Raw genomic sequence first — 21,157 nt, forward strand, 5'->3', positions numbered from 1 at the left:
GCCCTCCTTGGCCGCCCCAATGCCAGGGTTTGCTTCCTTTTCTTTTTCTCCTTTCTCCCCAGCACTGCCCAGTCTCTTTGGCTTTCCCCTTCTACCTTTTCTTCCTCTCCTTTTCATGCCAGAGACAAGTCAGCTCTGTCCCAGCCCTGCCCATCCCAGCAGCTCAGGTTCTTAGCCCAACATGAGGCTCTTCTTGGGTAGACATTTCAACAATTGCAAACTGTTTATCAAAATGTTTCTTCCAAATGCACCTAGAACTCTCCTCGATATTAACTTGGTTGAATACAATTTTCTCCATCTTATTACAACAGGGTCAAAGGTTCTTTGAAGAATCTTGCTCCTTTGGGATTTTTCCCCCACTGATGTGCCCTTCTTGGAACAAAGATACGATCCGTATCTGTCACTATCTCTTCTGTTTCATTAGCCATTGGCCTCCTGTTCATTTGGGGTGATCTACTATATCTCAGTCTCTACATTAAACACAAATACTTCATGACAAGTAGGTTTATCCAACAAATACAGGAATTGGTTATTAGGGAACCTATCAGTGTAATTCACGGAATTGAGGCATAGTTATTTCAGTAGGCACTCCAAAAACATTTGACAAGCTGGATATTGTTGATAAACTCTTAGCAACGCAGGCACAGAGGCCACATTCCTAACCCTAACCAGGGTCTACCAGAAGTTTGCACAAATCATGACATGTAATAGTAAAACACTAGAAAGAAGGGGTACCTGCCATCACCGCTTCTCTTCAACCTTGTAATGTGGATCCTTGACAATGTAGGAAAATAAGACAAAAGGGCCTGAATCTAAAATGAGAAGAAAAATATTGTCACTATTGCAGGTGATGTGATGAACTACCTAGAGAATCCAAGACCCCGAATGAAAAACTAATGGGAGAATTTGGGGAGGTGGCTGGACACAAGACCAACATACACAGATCAATGGCTTTCACATCCATTTGTGTGGGTGTTTTTAAAAAACGATAGAATATAACAAGTACTGGTGAGGATGTGGAGAAATTGGCTCCCTGTGCATTACTGGCGGGACTGCAAAATGGTACAGACACTGTGGAAAATGGTGTGATGATTCCTCAAAAAATTAAACAAGGAGTTCAAATTCAAATTCTGGATATATAACCAAAGAAGTGAAAGCAGAGACTCAAACAGATGTTTGTACACTGAGGGTTCCTACTCTTCACAGCAGCAGTATTCACAGTAGCCAAAAGGGTGAAGCAACCCAAGTGTCCATTGACAGATGACTGGATAAAACAAATGTGACATACATCATACATGTACAGTGGACTATTATTCAGCCATAAAAAGCAGTGGAGTGCTACGTTGGGGACGAAACTTGGAGACATTATGTTAAGTGAAAGAAGCCAAACACAAAAGGACAAATATTGTGTGAGGTTCCTAGATCAAATTCATAAAGATAAAAAGTAGAACAGTGGTTGCTGAGGGCTGGAAGTAGGGGGAACTGGGGTGTAAGTGTCTAATGGGTATAGAGTTTCTGTTTGGGAAGATGAGAAAATTCTGGAGCTGGATGGTGATGATGGTTGCCCAACAATGTGAATGTACTTAATGCCACAGAACCATTCACTTAAAAAGGGTGAAAAAGGTCAATTTTCACCTTTTATGTGTTTTACCACAATTAAAAATCTATGGTTTTCTTAATCACTAACTCTAACTTATTAGAAAAGGTAAGGGGAAAGGGATCCTACTCACAAGAGCAACAGAATCCATAATATAACCAAGACTGAAACCACTGACTCTCCTGTTACAGTCACTGTAGCTCTACAGGCAAATAAATGAACAAAGCTGAATGCAGAGTCCAGAACTCCCCCTCATTCCACTTCTAAGAATCTGTCCTAGTAACAAAAAGTGTAGACATGTGCCTGGGTACATATGTACAAGGAGGCCCACAGAAATGACATTTGCAGAAGTGAGCAACGTTGAGAGCGATGTAGGATAAAACCCATGGTTCAGTGAGGAAAGTCACCTCCCATTTTGCAGCTGTTTCAGAGACGAATCAGAGCTCTGCGTCCTGACGTGCAACGATCCTGGTGATATATTGAGAAGCAAGTTTTCACATAATTCCTCGAGCATAATCTCATTTGTTTATAGGCAAAATAAAAGCTATGTAGTTGTATATTACCTAGAGAGGTAAATGCATGGAAAAGTGTCTACAAGTATGCATATCAGACCGTTGTGATTTGTCCTAGGGGAACTGTCCTTTATGAATTTTCTATGAGAATGTATTCAGGTAATACTTGGGATTTTTTTTTTTTCTTTAATAAAGTAGGAAGAACCAGTTTTCTCAGTCCTGTGACAAGCTGGTGTTGTCTATGCACCTACCAGGTCCTCTCTGTGGAGCCAGCATTAGGGCATCGGTGGAGGAGGTGAGGACGATAGTTACACGGCCTCCTGCTGGCCTTCCAGAAGAGGAGGTCTGCGTGGGGCTGTTAAGGGAACACCAGGATTCCACCTGAGACCCTCCCTTCTGGTACAGCAGTCGGTTACTTTGGGCGTCCCGTAACCTTTAGCACAGTCATCCTTGACTTTGCCCTTGGCTGTACATTGGAATCCCGTGTGAGGACTGACAAGCTCCTGACCCTAATCTGCACCAGGGGATTCCCATTTTTTTGGTGCAGGGGTGGCCCTGACCTTGGGCCATCTCTCTGAACTCAGGGCTCCTCTGTTCTCCTGTTACAGCCCTCAAGGTGTTACCTAGTCCGGCACTTCTCACTTATGCAAGTGATATCTGAAACCAAAGGAGAGGCTTTTTTGACATTTGACCTAACTGGTTTCTGCTCATCACTCTATCCCATTGAGATGTGTTTTAACTTTTTCCATCCAGAGAATCTTCCTGCGTCTCCATCATCATGATGGGACATTCTCTCTGTCTCCTAGGCACAGAAGCCTCACCCGGACCAACCTCTCATTCATTTGGGTCCTTGGAGGAAGGCATGGTTTCTGTATGACTAAAAATATCTTTCCCTTCCATTAATAAGAAACCAAGACCCAGGAAGACCATTCAGCAACAAAAAGAAACAAACTGCCGAAACATGCATGCCACACATGAACCTCAAAATCGTTATGCTCAGTGAAAGGCGCCGGATGCCAAAGGCCATGTAGTGGATGATTCCGTTTACATGAAGCATCCAGAAAAGGCAAAAACATATGCAGAGAGAGCAGATTAGAGGTTGGCCGGTCTGGGCTGTAATGGGAGGGGGTGGCCATAAACAGACACAAGGGATCTCCTGGAGGTGCTGACTTGAAACAAACCAACTGCCAGATATTTCTCTAGCGAAGATGGGTTTATCTGGGATCAGCAGAGAATTACACTTCCGCCTCTGCAGCCATGGCGAGCCACGTGCAAGTCTCCACACAGCAAGGGAAGGAGAACTCTTTTATAGAGGGGAAGAGGAAGTCTGGAGGGCTGCTGTTGTAAACAGAGTCCATGGCTTTTCATTGGCTGAGTTCTTGCCAAGAAAGAAGAGGAGTCTGTTTCCTTCCTGTTGGGCTCTGCTATGGCCACAGGACATGACAGCTGCCCCTTCTGACTATTTAATCGAGGTTTCTGCTCATTCATTTTTTACAGGTGGGATGTTCCGGAACTGGATCGTGGTGATGGTTGCCCAACTCTAAATTTACTAAACACCTAAATACCACTGAATCGCACTTTCATGGTATACGGATCCTACTTCCAGAGTGCACTAGACTGAGTAGAATTAAGCCCTCTTTCAAATGGATGCTGTTGGAGAATGTTAGACAGCTGGGGTTCCATGGCTGCTTGGGGGAAGGGTGCAGTTTAGCATCTCAAACAGCTCAGCCTTGGCTCCCAAATCACACACCCCTCCCAGCCAAACCAAAGCCCTAGGCCAGCTGGACCCACCCAACTTTTTACACTGCGCCCTGGGGTCTCTCTCTGTGCCCAGTCACCTTGGCGGAGGTCCTCTCCTAACCTTTAACCTTTGACAGGGCTCCCGCCGAGGGCGGCGGGCTCTGCATCTCCACCAGGTCCACACAGCTGCCCGACTGGCCTCTGGCAGAGTGTCAGGTGCCCCTGTGAAGCCCGTGAGGCTTGTTCTCCGAGGGCAGCGGGAACCCGAGGGCACACCACTCACTGGCTCCCGAGCTGACTGGTTAGAACAGGGGAAACTGTAAACCCATTTTCAGGGAGTGACAGAGGGAGAGAGCTGCTCAGTTCTTAATGATAACTGGCCCCCTCCCCCTCCCCCTCCCCTCCCCTCCCCCTCCCCTCCCCCTCCCCTCCCCTCCCCTCCCCCTCCCCTCCCCCTCCCCTCCATCTTCTCCCGGCATCCCCTCTGCTATCTCCTTCCCCTTCCCCTCTCTCCTACCTCCTCCCCTCCCTCCACCCTCCCTCTTCCCACCTGTATGGTATTGGGCACCATCTCCTGTGCAGACACTGAGCTAGGAGGTGGGCATACAGCAGTGAGCAAAGCCAACCTGGACCTGTCTTCAGAGTTCACAGTTTGTTGGGGGAGATATTAACCTAATAATCACACAAATCAAACGCTGACACACACATAAGGTGTTGGAAGGAAGGGCCCATCGGGCAACAAGAGGTTCTAATTTACAGGGTCCTTGAAGAGCACTTGGCCCAACAAGGTGATACTGAGGTGGAGGCTGGAAGGCTGAGAGGAGCTCTAGGTGAGGAGCAGAGAGAAGGCCCTGGGTGAGGAGGTGCACCTGGGAGGAGTGAAAGGCGGTCAGTGATTGGGGGGGAGGGGGAATCTAGCCCCTCCCCCAACAACCTCCACGGCCTTTCTGCCTCTTCCCACCAAAGCCAGGCCCCCGAGGAGAGATACACTCCCCGGAAAAACAGGGGATGCCGTGCAAATACAGCCTCACGTCACCTGCTCTCCACCCTCTCCCTTCCTGCTGCGTCTACCTGGTCAAAAACGATGAATCTGCCGTCGGTGGGCTGGGGGCGGGGTTTATTCTAAGACCTTGGGAAGGCACTGCTGAGGTTTGACTAGGGTGAGACACACCCAAGTGATGTTATAACACCGCTGATGGGTGAGGGGCGAATGACGTGGGAGCCCTTTTCAGCCGAGTGGCCCCGGGAACTTAGGTCCGAGGTGAGATGGATCCCTTTCCTCCCAGGGGCTGTCTTGGTGGACGTGGTGGTGGGGATTGGCTGGAGCTGGAACGTGGGGACCCAGGCCAGCGCACTTGACGCCAGCCCTGGTTTTGATGGTGAGGAAGGGCCCCCTGAAAAGCCCTGCCAGGGCCCTAGATTTGGGGACGCACTTCCTCCTCCCCCAGCCCTCCCTTCCCCTCCCCCCCACCTCGAGGCCCCTTCTATTTATAGCGCTTCCTCTCCAGATCTCTGCACTTGAAAGATGTCCTTGAAACACACACAAAAGAGAAAAAAAATTCTGAAAAATGTCAAACCACAGGTTCTTTCCCCACTCTTCAAGTTTCTAGGTTTGTACTATTCCTGGTTGACCCTAAAGTAGAAAGGGTCAAATGGGTGCCCCGAGTTTTAATGGTTCAGAAGGTGCTGGTTGTTGGGTCCTGGCTCTGGCAGCCTCCTGGGGACCAACTCAAGGGTCAGGGGACTTGAGATCCTTTCTCGTGGGTGAAGTACGGGGCCACAAACACACAGCACCATCTAGCCTGTAACTGTGACAAGATCAGCGGCAGTGATCTCAGGTGGTGAGATGGACGTTGGAGAGTACACTGAACTGGAAGCCAGGATGTCATGGTCTAGTTCAAGCTGTGTTTAGAAACATCACTTACATCTCTGAGTGTACCTTCCACTCTGTAAATTTAAAAAGTTGGACTAGACCCGTGTTTTACAAGCTTTTTTGACCCAGAGCTCACACACCCATAACAAAAGTCCCATGAAATATTCAATAGTATTTATGTTTATTGTGACACTTTTCAAAAATTCTGTTCCATTAAAAAAAAATTTGATCATGACCAACTAAAATAATTTCAAAACTTACTATAAATGGTTAAATAGTAAATTTTATGTTATGTATATTTACCATAATAAAAAAATTGAAAAACCCATTGTGAATTTTACAATGGCTGAAAAACACTGGGCTACACCATCCCTGAGTTCTCCTGCAATTATTATTTTTAAAATCTAATTGTGCAATCACAGAGGAAAAGTGCCTCTTTGATAAAACGTTCATTAAGCTTAATTTTTTTTTCAGATAATTAAAAATGTTTTCTCCCTTGCTCTCTTTTTCTCTTTTAAATATCAACTAAGTATGGCATCAACTAAAACTGCACCCATGCATACTCTGTGGCCCAGCAATTCTGCCCTGGGCATATCCCAAAGGAAATGAGTGCATATGTTCCCCCAAAGATGTGCTCAGGAATGTCTGTAGCAGCACTATTTGTAACAGCCTCAGCTGGATGAACTCAGATGTTCATCAGCAGGAAAATGAATAAATAAGTACTGATCTATCCCAGCAAAGGAATAAAGACAGCAATGGGAGTGAATGAACTACAGCTATTAACAGTATGGATGAGTTGCACCAAAATACTGTTGAGCAAAAGAAGCCAGAGCTGGAAGAACACATTCCGTGTGATTCCATTTATATCAAGTTCAAAACCAGGCAAAAATAATCTAGTATCATCACTAACATAGTAACCTTGGGAGTCAGTGACTGGATGGGGCTGCTGGGGTGCATAGACTCTTCTGGGCTTTTTATCTAGTTGCTAGTACATGGGTGCATTTCGTAGGGGTTCATAATGAACCCCCCGCCCCAAAATGTGTCACTTTTGCATGAGGATTATTTTGAGCTAAAGGCAATCGATACCCTGCGGGTTCTAGAGAAATTACTGCCCCTCCCCTAACTACCTAAAAGAATTTCAATTGTGGATTTTTCCCAGAAAAAGAGTTGTTACCAGAGTTACCTTTTACCAAAGTGGTCCTATCTGTATGTCAGGGAAAGCGCATCTAATTACCCAACATCTGCTCTTCTTCTTATCCCCACATGAATGACCCTCCCGTCCTTGGAAACCCCAGGTCCTGATGGCATTCCTCAGCTCAGGATGGCGTACAGACCTCATCTTACCTTTCTGTCTCTGACCCTCTCATGTATGTGTGGGTCTCTGACCTTCTCCTGTATGTGGGGTTCCTGTATATATGAAACTAAATGTGATTCTCTCCTGTTAATCTGTCTTATTTCAATTTAATTCTTAGACCAGCCAGAAGAACCTAGAAAGGCAGAGGGAAGTTTTCTTCCACATCCTCACCATTCATCTCTGGGAAACCTCCCTGACTACTCGGGACCAGGACAAGCATCCCCTCGGGTGGTCCCTTAGTGCCCTGAACTCACTCTCTCAGCTGCGTCTGTCTCTCCATAGAGGTCGCCTGCCTGCTCATCTGTCCACTTCACCAGAAGGAAGGACTCTGTCGCTGTTGTATCTCTAGCTGGTTCTGGAAGTTCAGCATAATGTAGACATTCACTCCACCTGAGGCAATAAATAGGTTACTCAAGTGTCTAGAAGTCTATCAAGGATTAAATGGATTTTAAAAAGGAGGAAGAAACAAATACATCTGTAACCACCCCCAATCCTTCTCCTCCTCCATCATTAAAAAAAAAAAAAAAGGGCTTCCCTGGTGGCGCAGTGGTTGGGAGTCCGCCTGCCGATGCAGGGGACGCGGGTTCGTGCCCCGGTCCGGGAAGATCCCACATGCCGCGGAGCGGCTGGGCCCGTGAGCCATGGCCGCTGAGCCTGCGCGTCTGGAGCCTGTGCTCCGCAGCGGGAGAGGCCACAACAGTAAGAGGCCCGCGTACCACAAAAAAAAAAAAAAAGGATAAAAGGCATTAGTTTTACAGACCCCCGCTCCCCTCCCCCAGCAGTGGCTGTACCCAGAACTAAGCCACGTGGTGCCTCTCTGCTTATGCTTGGGGCTGAAGATGCTCATGGAACAGAGCAAACCACAGAGATGAGATAGGGGTGCACCCCTGCTTCCCTTGGGCAGGCACAGATCACATCAGAAATCAATGCCCTGTGAAGCTGCTTTAAGGGTAACACCCAGGGCGGTCGCCAAGCTCAGACATCACCAGCCTCAGCTGCAGTGGCTCCACCCGCCCCAGAAACAGCAGCACCGAGTCCTTCGTGTCCTTCATATCTGGGTGATACTATCCCTTGGCCACCTCCTTAACCTCCAGCCCCAGCTGCAACCTCCTTGAAATTGAACCTATCAGAAGAAGCACCTGGATCTTTGATGAAATTGGCTGTGTGGCCTTAGACAAATCACTTAACTTCTCTGAGCCTCATTTTCCTCATCTGTAAAATGGGACGAATAGTGCTTCTTTGTCGATGAACTGAGGTGTAAATAAATATATAATAGTTAAGGGTGACAGAGAGTAAGTCCTCAATCAAGGGTGCCACTACTATTACTGTCATTGGTATTGATTTTCTGGGCCAGGTGGAAGATGACAAATATTATAGATTACAAGGAAGGAAGTTGTCAAGCCACCTTGAGAAAAAATCAGGACAATCAGTGGGTCAGGGAGTCGTACCATAGGTCCAAATCCTAGCCTTTGGGGGACAGTATTTGCTGAGTCATCATGTGTTTGGGGCTGAGAGGAGGTGGGTGTAGGGATTAAAGGGCTCTGCATTGTGAGGAGAGCCCTGAAAAGGAACCAGGAGCTGAGGGTTCTGGTCCCGTCTCGCTGGAGAAAGCCAGGAGGATTTGGGGGAAAAAAAAATCCCATGTGTCAGTTTCTTCACTTGGAAGACAAAAATGTCAGACTAGATCAAGGGTTCTCTACCTTTTCTTGTGCCATGGACCCTTCAGGTGAAACTAAGGACCTTCCTCAGGGTGATGGTTTAAAATGTATGAAGTAAAGTACATAAGATGACAAAAAACTGCTCATGTTAAAATACAGTTATCCAAATGTTAAAAACCAGATTTCTAATATGATGTTCCTTCCATATGATTATTAAGTAATAACAACTGTAATCTCAAAGCAGTGATGTGCAAACATATTTCAAGGTACTTGAATCACCTGTAATGGGCTATGAAGACAGTCATGATTTCTGTCAGTGACAGAGTCACAGGTATACTTCATTCCACTGTGACCGGCTGCCAGGGCCTAGGCTGACAGGTTGCAGTTAGAGCCTAGTGAAAATAAAGAGGTAATTGTTCTCCCACCCAGGTTCACAGGCCTCCTGAATCCTGGCCTCCCAGGGACTAGGCGAGGTCTCCCACACCTTCCACTGTAGCAGCCCCTGTAGATAAAAGAGCCGCTGCACTTCCTACCGCTGAGGAACTCAACAGCTGGTTGAAATGAAACACCCCTGCCCAAGAAGTGACTGGAGAACAGCCCGAGAGCGTGAAATCCCATGCATAGTACAGGTGGTAAGCACAGGATGGCGGCCAGCAAGGGCTGCTACTTAGACTGGACAAGATCATAAAAGGGTAGGAGAGATGGTAACTTTGTAAGGGATCTGCTAGGTTCCAGGCCAAGCACGTGCTAGGGGACTGAGCAATGTGTTTCTATGAACACAAGGAGAGCCCACCATGTACTTTTCAGTCATGTGTACACACGAAGGGGACCAGAATATGCCACCCACTTGTGCCTCTTTGGCATAAGGATTATTTTGAGCTGAAGGCAAACTAAGAAAAATAGCAGAAAGAGAAGGAAAAAATATCTCTGCCTTCTTCCTATTTGGCTAAAAGCAGGATAGAAATTTCCATTTGTAAAGGCATTTCACCCTCCTTACCAGGAAGACAGCAACTCTTAATCATCTGAGAGGACTAGACTCTTAGCCCAGAGCCAAGAGAGGAAGGTGCATGATAAACCTTACTAGACAGCCCTCAATCTTCTACTCCTTTCCCCATCTATTACGGCATCCCCACACTCCCTCCCTGCTTTCCTCTGTCTTGTTAGTTTCCACCACTTACTGCTCTTTGTTTTTTTTTAAACAAATTATTTATTTATTTTTGGCTGCGTTGGGTCTTCCTTGCTGCACGCCGGCTTTCTCTAGTTGTGGCGAGTGGGGGCTACTCTTCGTTGCAGTGTGCGGGCTTCTCATTGCGGTGGCTGCTCTTGCTGCAGAGCATGGGCTCTAGGTGCACGGGCTTCACTAGTTGTGGCATGCGGGCTCAGTAGTTGTGGCTTGTGGGCTCAGTAATTGTGGCACACGGGCTTAGTTGCTCCCTGGCATGTGGGGTCTTCCTGGACCAGGGATCGAACCCGTGTCCCCGGCACTGGCAGGTGGATTCTTAACCACTGTGCCACCAGGGAAGCCCTACTGCTCTTTGTTAAAATGCTGTATAAACTTATTCCTATCCACTTTGGTTCCTCACTTCTTTTCTGTGAAGCCTCCCGGGCCAAGTCAGAGTAAAATTGTTAACGTCAGATAAAATGTGTGCGCCCTTCTCCTGTTTGTTCATCCTGTTCGTTAGTCTCTTGTCCAATTAACTGACACAACTGCAGCCACTAAACCCAGGAGGGCAGAGGAAAAGTTTCCCCTCCCAGCACACACAGGTACGTATGTGTTCCCGGCTCGAAGCTGGCGCTCAGTAAACGCTTGTTGAACGACCCATGAGTGAACAGTGTGGGGTGAGGGTATTCCACAGTTTGTTGCCCTTCGTAGGCCTGCTAGTCTGCCCTTTTAGTGGGAGAGCCCTAAATGTCTTGAGGACACGAAGGAAGGTTCTCCTGGGGTTTGCCATCTGTGTGTAAGTCAGGCACCTCTGGAAACGGCATTAGTTCTTCTTTCTGGGCCGTGGGAGGGAAGTTGATGGTAAAAGGTGCAGGTAAGACAGGGCTTCTTTACCAAACTTCTCTCCAACTGATCTGGAGCTTTGGGGGACATCTTTTAGGGACCAGTCTACACAAGGGAAAAATGGGGTCCCATGGCCTTCATCAGTGGGAGGTCAGTTAGGGGGGCGTGTTGACCCAAATTCTAGACAGGGGAGGGGTGGCGGGGAACCGAGGCGTGAGGGATGTCACGCCAGAGACACAGAGCTCGGGGGTGGGGCTGGGGTCCAAGGCCGGGCTGGAGAGCCGGCTGCTGACGGAAGCGCCTTCCTTCCACGTGCAGAGAATGCTCAGAAAGAAGCTCACGCTCACATCCCTGGGGAGGCAACTTGGCAGCGTTACAGCCCTGATCCGGGGGTGGGTCTGATGCCTCATTGATTCGCCAGCTGTGTGGTAGGGAAACGAGGGGGGCGCGGGGAGAAGGGGTGGCTGGGGAACACCCTGGTTTCATCTGCTGTCCAGCCACCGCCAAGTGCAGCCCTTGGGAGTGCAGCCCATCAGAGCTGCACGTGGGCTTTCGGGCTCCGTTAGAGCGCCTCGCCTGGATCACAAACCCAGGGAATCCTGAGCCAGGCCGAGTCTCCCCTCGCTTCCCGACCCCCAGCCTGAGCTTGGCAGGGTCCCCAGACGGTACTTCTTGCTTTACTTCGCTCATTACCCCCTCATGGGGGGAGGGGAGGGGGGGAGAGAATGCTGGCTGCTTCTGAAGTTCCTGACTCTGGTGGCTTGGGAGTAACATCTATGGCCTAAACCCCTGCCTGTGGGGGGCAAAGAAATGGAACAGAAGGGAAACCGCTTCCTAGAGCAACATCCCCCCACTCCCTCCTTCTCGGGAGGTGTGGGAGACAGGCCTGCGTGGGAGGCCATGTGTCTGAGCGAGCTTGTCCTGTGGCAGGAAGATCACCTTGGCTGATACCCTGGGTGGTTTTTTTTCCCCTTTCTTTCTTTCTGTTCTTTTTTTTTTTTTCAGCAGGGGTGGGTGAAGGGAAGAACAGTGTGGAGGCTAGTGCGGTGCACTGATTCAATTCCTGCAGAGGGGAGAGTGCTCGGGGCGCCTTCGATGCTCCAGGGCCCCCTGGGAAGGCAGCTGGCTGCTGCACGAGACTCCGCCGGGCTCCCTGGCGTCACCCTCGGTGAGTGAGGTAAGTGGACCAGAGGTGAGTCTTTTCGGGCACCGCGGGAAGGACGTCCCTTGCTGGGGCTCAGAGAGATTGTTCTGCTCTTCACACACCCTCTCTTTCTGCTTCTGTTGGGAACAGGTAGAGCATCCCTATCGACCCCAGCCACCAGCCAGGACCCCTGCCGTGCCTGACCGGGAGGAAGGACACGTCAGGCCAGGAGGACCAAAGGTCAGTGTCAGTCTCATGTCATGGAGCAAAACCGGCTGACAGAACTGGGCTGCTTTCACTGGACCACACCCTGGGGTGCAGACCCTTAGAACCTTCTGGAAGCTCTCTGGATCATTCTTCCCTACATGGCTGCACTAATTGATAACCCCTAACAGGGGCACACCTGGCCCTCCACAGTCACAGCTGGGTGAGTCTCAAAAGGCACATACTCTTGTGAGTGGGAAATGCGTCAGTAGCTTCATATTAAGACGTAAAAGACTGTAGGGGAGGGGACATGTCCCTTCTTCCCTTCTGGCTTCTTTGGCTGGCCTCATCACGAAATGGACAAGAGACAGATTAACAGGAGAAAAAAAACAAAAGCTGAATAATGTGTATACGTGGGAGAGACCCAGGAAAACTGAGTAACTCGCCAAGATGGGCAAAACCGTCACCTTAAATGCTTTCCTCAGCTGAAGACAACAGAAGATGTTAGGAGTGGGGCAGCTAGAGATGAGAGGCGAGCGGGAAGAGCACAGTAAACAAGGGTAAGGGAGCTCTGCAGATTTAAGTCCTTGCCTTCTGCGTTGACTAGAGTTTCTACAGACTGAGTCATTACCCCTCTTCTTGGTACGACAAGGGAGACACTCTTACAGATATAAGCGTCTTTTACAAAGGGCAACTTCGACTTGGCTTTCAGAGCTTCTTCTGTGCCTGTGCCTTCTTAAAAATAACCAGCTTAAAAGAATCCTTAGGCCAAACACGTGTATTTTGGGGTGGCAGATTCTGCTCCCCTACAAACCAACAGTGGGTCATTTCCTAAGAGCAGATGGGATGGAGTTGGAGAAATGGGATACTTTGCGCTTGTGGGGGGAGAACCTGGGGGGCGGGGGGGGGCGGGGCAGAAAGGGGCCAAGGAGCACACCTTCAGCAGGTGTGGGCCAGAGCCCACGGTGCACAGAGCAACCGAGCGGTCAGCCACTGGGCAGTCAGTGCTCCTGCTGGGGAAGGGACGCTCACGCGGAGGTCTGCACCCGCATCGACAAGCAGGAAGGCCAGAGCGGCAGGTCCGAGGCGTTAGGGCCCCTCTCTCGACGGCTCCTCATTTGGGACTGATCTCCCCGGACTCACATATGTGACAGCACCCGCCTGCCCCTCTTCGGGATGTGGATGTGACTTCTCCGTGGGTGCCCTGGGAAGGGGGACCACGGGGCTCCCAGCATCACCCACCATCCAGACAGCTTGTTTTGTGCCAAATACCAAAACAGGAAGAAGATTCGGAGAGGCCCGAGGGGCACGGGGTTACGGAGGTTGCTAAGGTGTTGAGGGGTGAGTCACGGGGAGCAGGTACCTGTGAGTTGCCCTCAGATGCTCGAGCACCAGGTGTGGGGGCTGCTGCAGAGACCGGAGGTTTCGGGGAGGAAGTGGTGCTTGGTGGGGCCTTGGGGCTGTGCGGTGTACCCGGCGCCCTGGGCTGCGGGCCGGCGTGTGGTTTGCCCTGGGGAAGAGGCCCAGGAAAGTCAGGAAGCGGGGGACACTTGCTCAGGGTGGTGTTTCCTTAGGAGCCAGTCCCACCCCTGTGCCCAGTGAGTCCTGAACAGACAGGAAAAGGGACACAGAAAGTTCCAACAGGCGTCAAACCGCTGCTCTGTGACTGATTGCCAGTGATTCCAGCGGCTGAGTCGACCTGTGGCTGAGACCCTCCTGAGCTAAACTGGCCCCTTGAGACACCCTCCTCGCCCTGCTGGGGGCACAGAGCCCATCCCCTCAGCTCCCACCTCAGTGCAACCTGAGGACCGGATTGTTCAGTGAAGGGATGAATAAGAAGAGCCTTCCCTCTGGATTCAGAGCTGGCAGGACCCCTGGGAGAGCGTAACTACCCACCTATCTCTATCTAACTATCTATTAATCTATCTCTATCTGTCTATCTAGTCACCATCTCTATATCTATCTAATCTATTATCTATCTACCATCTATTTACCTACCCACCTATCTAACCATCTATCTATCTATCTAATCATTCTCACTATATCATCTCCATCTATCCATCCATCCATCCATCATCCTGAGGTTCAAAGGACTTTTCAGTGTTCCTCTCTCTACTGTTCAGATGCACTTTTCTTACTTTCCATTTGAATGGAGGCCCTTATGCACATAGAGACAGAGCTCTCTATATGCATAGGTTGCAACGAGGCATAATCTACAGCAGGATCCCTACGAGCTAGCTCCAAATCGGTAAAGGAGGGAACAGCTGTGTCCTGACTCAAGTGAGGTTTTGGGGCTCACGGAGCTGGTGCCCTTCAAGCCAGCACGTGACTGCAGAAGTTCAGCACCTCCACCTGGATCTCTGGTCCCGTGAGCTATTGTGGCCCTTGGGTAAACAGCACACCCTCTGCAATAACAGTGCTCACGTGTGCCTCACAGGGACAGTCACTCAGGCTCCACCTGCTGCACAGAGAGCATGGGTTTTCTCCAGGTATATGCCCAGTAGTGGGGTTGCTGGGTCATATGGTAGCTCTATTTTTAGTTTTTTGAGGAACCTCCATACCGTTCTCCATAGCGGCTGCACCAATTTACATTCCCATCAACAGTGTAGGAGGGCTCCCTTTTCTCCACATCTGGAATCTAGAAAAATGGTATGGATGAACTTATCTGCAAAACAGAAATAGAAACACAGATGTAGAGAACAAACTTATGGATACCAAGGGGGGAAGTGGGGTTGGGGTGCGTTGGGAGATTGGGATTGACGTATATACACTACTATGTATAAAATAGATAACTAATGAGAACCTACTGTAGAGCACAGGGAACTCTACTCAACACTCCATGGTGACCTAAATGGGAAGGAAATCCAAAAAAGAGGGGATATATGTATACGTATAACTGATTCACTTTGCTGTACAGCAGAAACTAACACAACATTGTAAAGCAACTATACTCCAATAAGAAATTTTTAAAAATAATAAGAAAAAGATAATGATAGTAGTAGTGGTAGTAGTAATAGAACAATAATCATAATAGTAATAATGTCTAACATGTTAAAAAAAAAAGAAGATATATAAATGGCCAGTAAACCTGTGAAAAGGTGCTCACTGTCAGTAGTCATTAGGCAAATGCCAATTGAAACCACAAGAAGATACCCCTGCACACCCACCAGACTGGTTCACCTGAAAAAGACTGACCATGCCCAGGGCTGGTGAGGATGAGGCGCCACGGGAATCCCATACGCTGTCGGGAGTACGCAGAGCGGCTGCTTTGGGAAAGTGATGGCCAGGACCTACCTACTAAAATGAAACGTGCAGAACCTGTGATTCACCAGCCCCACTCCTAGCTATGTACAGTACTCAGCAAAATAGATATTTATGTGTCATCAAAGACATGTGAACGAATATGTATAGCTGAACTTGATATAACAGAAATGTTCACCAACAGTAGGATGGATGTAAATAGGTGGTGATGCATACATACAATGGACTATCATACAGCAATGAGAAGGAACAAACCACAACTACACTACAGCGTGGGTGAATCTCACAAACTAATGCTGACCCAGAGAAGCTCTGTGGGTGAGAATACACACACCCATGGCGTATGATTTCATTTACTTAAAGTTCAGAAGCAGGCATACTGAGTTGTGATTTTCGAAGTTAGGATATTGATTACCCTTGAGTGGAGGTAGAGGCTGGGGGGGGCAAAGGAGAGCTTCTGGGGGTGCTGGTGAGGTGTCTCCTAATCTGGGGGCTAAACACACAGACGTGTTCACTTTATGAAAATCGTCAAGCTCTACTTTCACGATTTGTGCACACTTTTGCATGTGTGTTGTGATTTGTAAATGGCTGCAAATTCTTTGACCTGCCTCCTATTGAGAGATGGGAGCTATGTCTCCTCTTCTTGATTCTGGGTGGGCTTGTGACTCACTTGTAACAGCAGAAGGCGGACATGATGATACCACACTTCCCGGGCCAGCTTAGAAAAGCTGATGCAGTGTTTCTGAGTACAGTGTGTTCATAGAAAATCTGAGGGTCAGGAAGGCCCACAGATCAGGGGATGATTGCTGTTGAAAAAGAGAGCTCGTTACTTACAGACCCCAAGAAGAGGGGCCATGCCACATCACGGGGGGCCACAGGGGGAGAGCTGGGGTTGGTCAGGAGACAGAGCCAGAGGAGCAGAAATGTGGGCAAGAGCCTCTACTGTGGTTTCGGTGGAAGGGAACAGGCAAGGCAGGGTCAGCAGGCTGAGGCTTGTTTGAACCATCTCAGGGGGCTCTGGGACACAGGGGCTGCCCCTGGTACCTGGCCCTGGGTTGATTAGGGCAGGTGGTGGGAGTGGTTGGTTTGCGTTTGAAAAGTACACTCAAGGGACTGGTTAACCCAGGGAAGGGCAGCCCCTCCAGGGTCAGCCAGGCCCCAAGATGTCAGAGCACTAGAATATAGAAAATAAAAGACGTGGTTAATAGACGGAGATTCTACCTGGTTTCCGGGACACTTTCTTTTGGAGCCTCCACCTACTGTGTAAGAAACTGAGGTACCTGCAGGCCACCATGTTGCGAGGAAGCCCCTGCCTCACGAGGAAGCCTCGTGCAGGTGCTGTAGCTGACAGTCCAGTTGAGGCTTCGGCCCAAAGTCAGCGTCATTTGAGTAAAATCACCTCCGGGTGGTCCCAGCCCCTGCCACTGAGTAACCCTCAGCTGTCGATTCTTCCCAGCTGAGGCTCCCAACAGTGGGCAGCAGAGAAAAGCCAATCCCACTGTGTCCTGTTCAAAACCTGACCGTGAAAATAATAAAGTGTTTTAAGTTGCTAAATTCTGGGGGTAATTTGTTACATAGCAACAGTGAGTGGAACGGTATGTCACACGTCCACATAAATTTACTTCAAAAGAGGTAGGCTTGTATGTACCACATCTTCTTTACCCATTTACAAAACAGAAACAGACTTACAGATATTGAAAACAAACTGATGGTTACCAAAGGGGAAACACTGAGGGAAGGGATAAATCAGGAGCTTGGGATGAACATACACACACTACTATATATAAGATATAACCAACAGGGCCTGCTGTAAAGCACAGGGAACTCCATCTGTGATAACCTATATGAGAAAAGAATCTAAAAAAGAATGAATATATGTATATGTATATGTAACTGAATCACTTTGCTGCACACCTGAAACTAACACAACATTGTAAATCAACTATAATCCAATAAAAGTTAAAAATAAAGATATATGCTTTTCACGGGCATGTGGCTTCAGCAAATTATTAAGTATTACTCGATAGAGGCGTTAACCCCACAGATACAATGTTACATTTTAATTTTTTGTCTCCCCAAGGACCTCTATGACATGGCTTCCTGCACGGCTGACCCAGACAGCCTCGTCCACCACGCCGACTCCTGCCTTCCTCGCCACCCACCCCGGGTGGCCAGCGTGATGCTCTCTTTGTTCTACACAGCCCTCTTGGTCTTTGGCACCCTGGGAAACATCCTTGCCCTTCGCCTTGCTTATCAAAAGGGCAAGAAGATCAACTCAACAAATGTCTGCCTGGTCCACCTGGCAGTGTCCGACCTCCTGTTCACCCTGGCCCTGCCCGGAAAGATCGCCTACTACGTGCTGGACTTCAGCTGGCCTTTCGGTGAAGGGCTCTGCAGGCTGACGGCCTTCATATCCTACGTGAACACTTATTCAGGGATCTACCTGATGGCATGCCTGAGCGTGGACCGTTACGTGGCTGTGGTCCGCACCCACCAGTGTCTCCGGCTCCGCGGACCCCGGCGGGCCAGGCTCATCTGTGTGGCTGTGTGGGTCCTGTTGTCTCTGCAGACGGCGCCCCTGCTCCTGCTCTCCATGACCAAGCTCGTGGCCGGCAGGCTGACCTGCATGGAGTATGACAGCGTCCAGCCGGTGCTCACGCTGCCCGCCGTGGTCCTAGTGATCTCCGCTCTGAGCTTCTGCGGGCCGGTGGGCGTCATTCTCTTCTGCTACGTGAGGATCACCATGAAGCTGTGAGGACGGCCCGGGACAACCCTCTGACAAGCGGGAAGGGGCACCACCGCAGGGCCTGCCTGCTCACCCTGGTGGTGCTGGTGGCCATGCTTGTGTGCTTCATCCCCTACCACTTCAATGTCATCCGGTTCATGGTGAGAAAGGTGCTCCACCAGCCAACCTGCCCCGAGCAGAGGGCTTTCAAACTGTGCCTTCAGCTCACGGTGTGCCTCATGAACTTGAACTGCAGCATCGACCCCATCATTTACTTCTTCGCATCTACGCGTTACAGGAAATGGCTCCTCAGCATTTGGAAGCTCAAAGCGTCACATCCTCCGACTCCCCCGCTCCGGGAAAAAGTTCCTCAGAAGCACAAAATATCAGCCAGACTGGAGGCTCCTTGCCCTTAGAGGAGAATGAGGTCTAATAGGTCGTGGGCTTTAAGACTGCATCTGGGGGTAGGGGGTCCAGGGTTGGGGGCTCAAAGCTTATACAATTTGGACGGGTGTGGGTTCTTTAAGAAAAAGAATACAAAACAATAGATGTAAAATTAGGTACAAGGTCTTGGATGGTAAGTGAGGAGCCCTGGAGCTTGAACTCATTAGCTTTACGGTGAACCGACCTCTGATGTATCCTAACAAACGCCACTGCGTCCTTGGCCTCTGAAGGGTGTGCGGTTTCTTCCAGGAAAAGAATATTTTCACAGCAAATGCAGTCACAACCAAAAGAATCATTGGCTGAGTACCAGATCCACAATTTAGACAAGGTTTCCAAATTGGGGTGGCAAGTTGTTGGAAAGAGTAAAAATACTCCCCCCCTCAAAAAAAAAAACCCTAAATTTCTAAAAGCTTGGCGCTAACGTTTACAAAAATGCCAAGGTTCTCCTGAGAAAGTCAGAAAACATGGGGAGGACGCACTGACTCCAAGTTACTGGCCCAGCCGCCTCTGGCGTCGGGGGAGTGGGGCGAGGGACTGGGTGTTGTGCACTTTTGTAGGAAGAGTCTGAATCTGGTCCCAAGCCCCTTATGACATGTGTGACTGGGGACATCGCTGGGGGAGAAAGTCAGGAAAGTGGGCACGAGCTTTTCATTTGTTTTGTGTGTGTCAGAAAGTGCTTATCCATGGGAGTATTGTTTCCATTCGGTCAAAACAAACCTTTCCGGCGCTTTCTTGAGTTTAAAACAAGGCACAGAGCATTTGCACTTGGGCGATTGAGTTCTGTAAAATAAAACACGCATTTCCCTGCCAACGTGCGGGGAGCACCAGGGCCAGTGTGACGTCTGTCTCCGCGGCACGGGCCCAAAGCAACATGCTCACGGCCTCCGCGGCGCCCCCTTGACCCTACCCCAAAGCTCCGGCTCCAGACGGGTCCCCCCTGAGGTCGTCCCTGGTCCCTGACCGACAGTGGCCTCCTGCTCCAGACGATCAGCTGCTTCCACCTCCCAAGTTCCAAGTTTGGGGCACTTGACTCTCGTGCGCAGAGCTTCACGGTGGCTCTCCTGAGAGGGGGCTGTCTCACGGGGCACCAGACTGTCAGCTCCTGAGACGTCCGGGGCACGGCCTCCTCCTCTCAGCCCCCCGCATCACAGTCCATGTTACTCCTGGGACGGGAGCTGGTGCTCAGTCCGCCCTCGCTGGTTTGAGCTGATGAGCTTCCTTCTTCTCACGCTGCTGTGTCCCAGGAGAGGCTCTCAGGGGCTCATGTCGAGGCTCTGGGCGCGCTTCTCTTCCATCCAGCCCCCGACTCTGGCTCCGCTGGGCTCGGGGACGGGAGGACACTCAGCTCCAGAGTGACCCACAGACACGGAGCTGTGGCCCCTGTGGCCAGACAGGTCCCAGCACTGAACATCGATCCTGGGGACGTGGTGCTCGTGGTAGAGGGTGCTTCCTGCCTGCGGCTGGGGCAGGAATGGTGTTTAAAGGCTGGAAGAATTTGCAAGTCTGCTCTTGGGGCCTGTGGATTGAAGGTGCAGAACCTCAGCTGAAAGGCCCATCTCTGCACCCTGAGTACCTCTCACAGGAGCCCACAGCTCATGTCCACACCTGGCTGGGGTGAAAAGCTCACACACCCTGTTTGCACTAACCCAGCCCTCATCAAAGGGCATGGAGGTGGCAAGAGAGGGCCTGGCCAGCCTGCAGTTTGCTGCCCTCACAGCCAGGGGCTTCCTCCGTGGAGAGCGGCCAGGCCAGCAGGGCTGCAGACCTGTCTGACTCCGGACGTTACAAATCCTTCTTGGCCATCCTCCCAAGCATTTCTCATCACCTGTCCTCGCTGCTCGTCAGGCTCCTCACATCCAAAGCTGCTTGGGGCTGGTTTGTGCTGAGCACCTGGAAACAGAAAGGAGGAAGTCACATCCGGAGGGCAATTGGGAACCAAACAGGATCAGGAAAGAGGACGAGATCGTGAGCTCCGGCCGGAAGCAGCAACAATGGGTCAGGGAAAGCCGAGGCCCGGTGCACTGCCGGCTTCCAGCACTGCCGCAGGAGGAGGGTGATGGCTCTGTATTCAGACAAGGCGATGACGGGTGTGACTTACAAAGAGGGAAATCTGAATTCTGAGGACTGAACCAGCCAGGGATGTTCCAGAGCCGGGCTCAGAGCGCAGACGCCCGAGCTCAGGGACTCAGGAGGGAGAAGCGTCCTGCTGAGGACTCACACCCACGCCTGAGCCTCATTTTCCTTGTCTGTAACAATAGGGACTATAACATCTACCACATGGGGTCAGTGTGTGTGTGGTGGAGGTGGTGTTTCATGAACCAGCACCTGTGTAAACCACTCAAAACTACAGACAGCATTTAAATGAAAACTGGCTGTGGCTACGGAAGTTTGCCAAGTGGGCTGGCACAACTCATATCAGCAGGGATAGACATCTCATCATTACCGGGACCAGAAGGTCCCAATGCCCAGGCCACACCCAGGCCCCCAGAGCAGGGGTTCTCGAAGTGTGGTCCCTGGAAGAACAGTGTCACCACCACCTGGAGACTTGTTAGAAATGCACATTCTTGGGCCACGGCAGACCTGCTGAACCGGCTGGTCTGGCGGGGGGGCCCAGCGCTCCGTGTCCTAACAAGCCCTCCT

At 50.1% G+C, this 21,157-nt stretch overlaps 1 pseudogene across 1 annotated transcript; it reads left to right on the plus strand.

The window, feature by feature from the left end:
* The first annotated feature begins 17,440 nt into the window (after positions 1–17,440).
* Positions 17,441–18,506, plus strand: LOC309835998 (G-protein coupled receptor 183-like; annotated as a pseudogene). The gene has a single exon. The product of its transcript is annotated as a G-protein coupled receptor 183-like (transcript).
* The last annotated feature ends 2,651 nt before the right edge of the window (positions 18,507–21,157 follow it).

The sequence above is a fragment of the Grampus griseus genome, assembly GCF_964374135.1.
Source record: "Grampus griseus genome assembly, chromosome: 18".
NCBI lineage: Eukaryota > Metazoa > Chordata > Mammalia > Artiodactyla > Delphinidae > Grampus > Grampus griseus.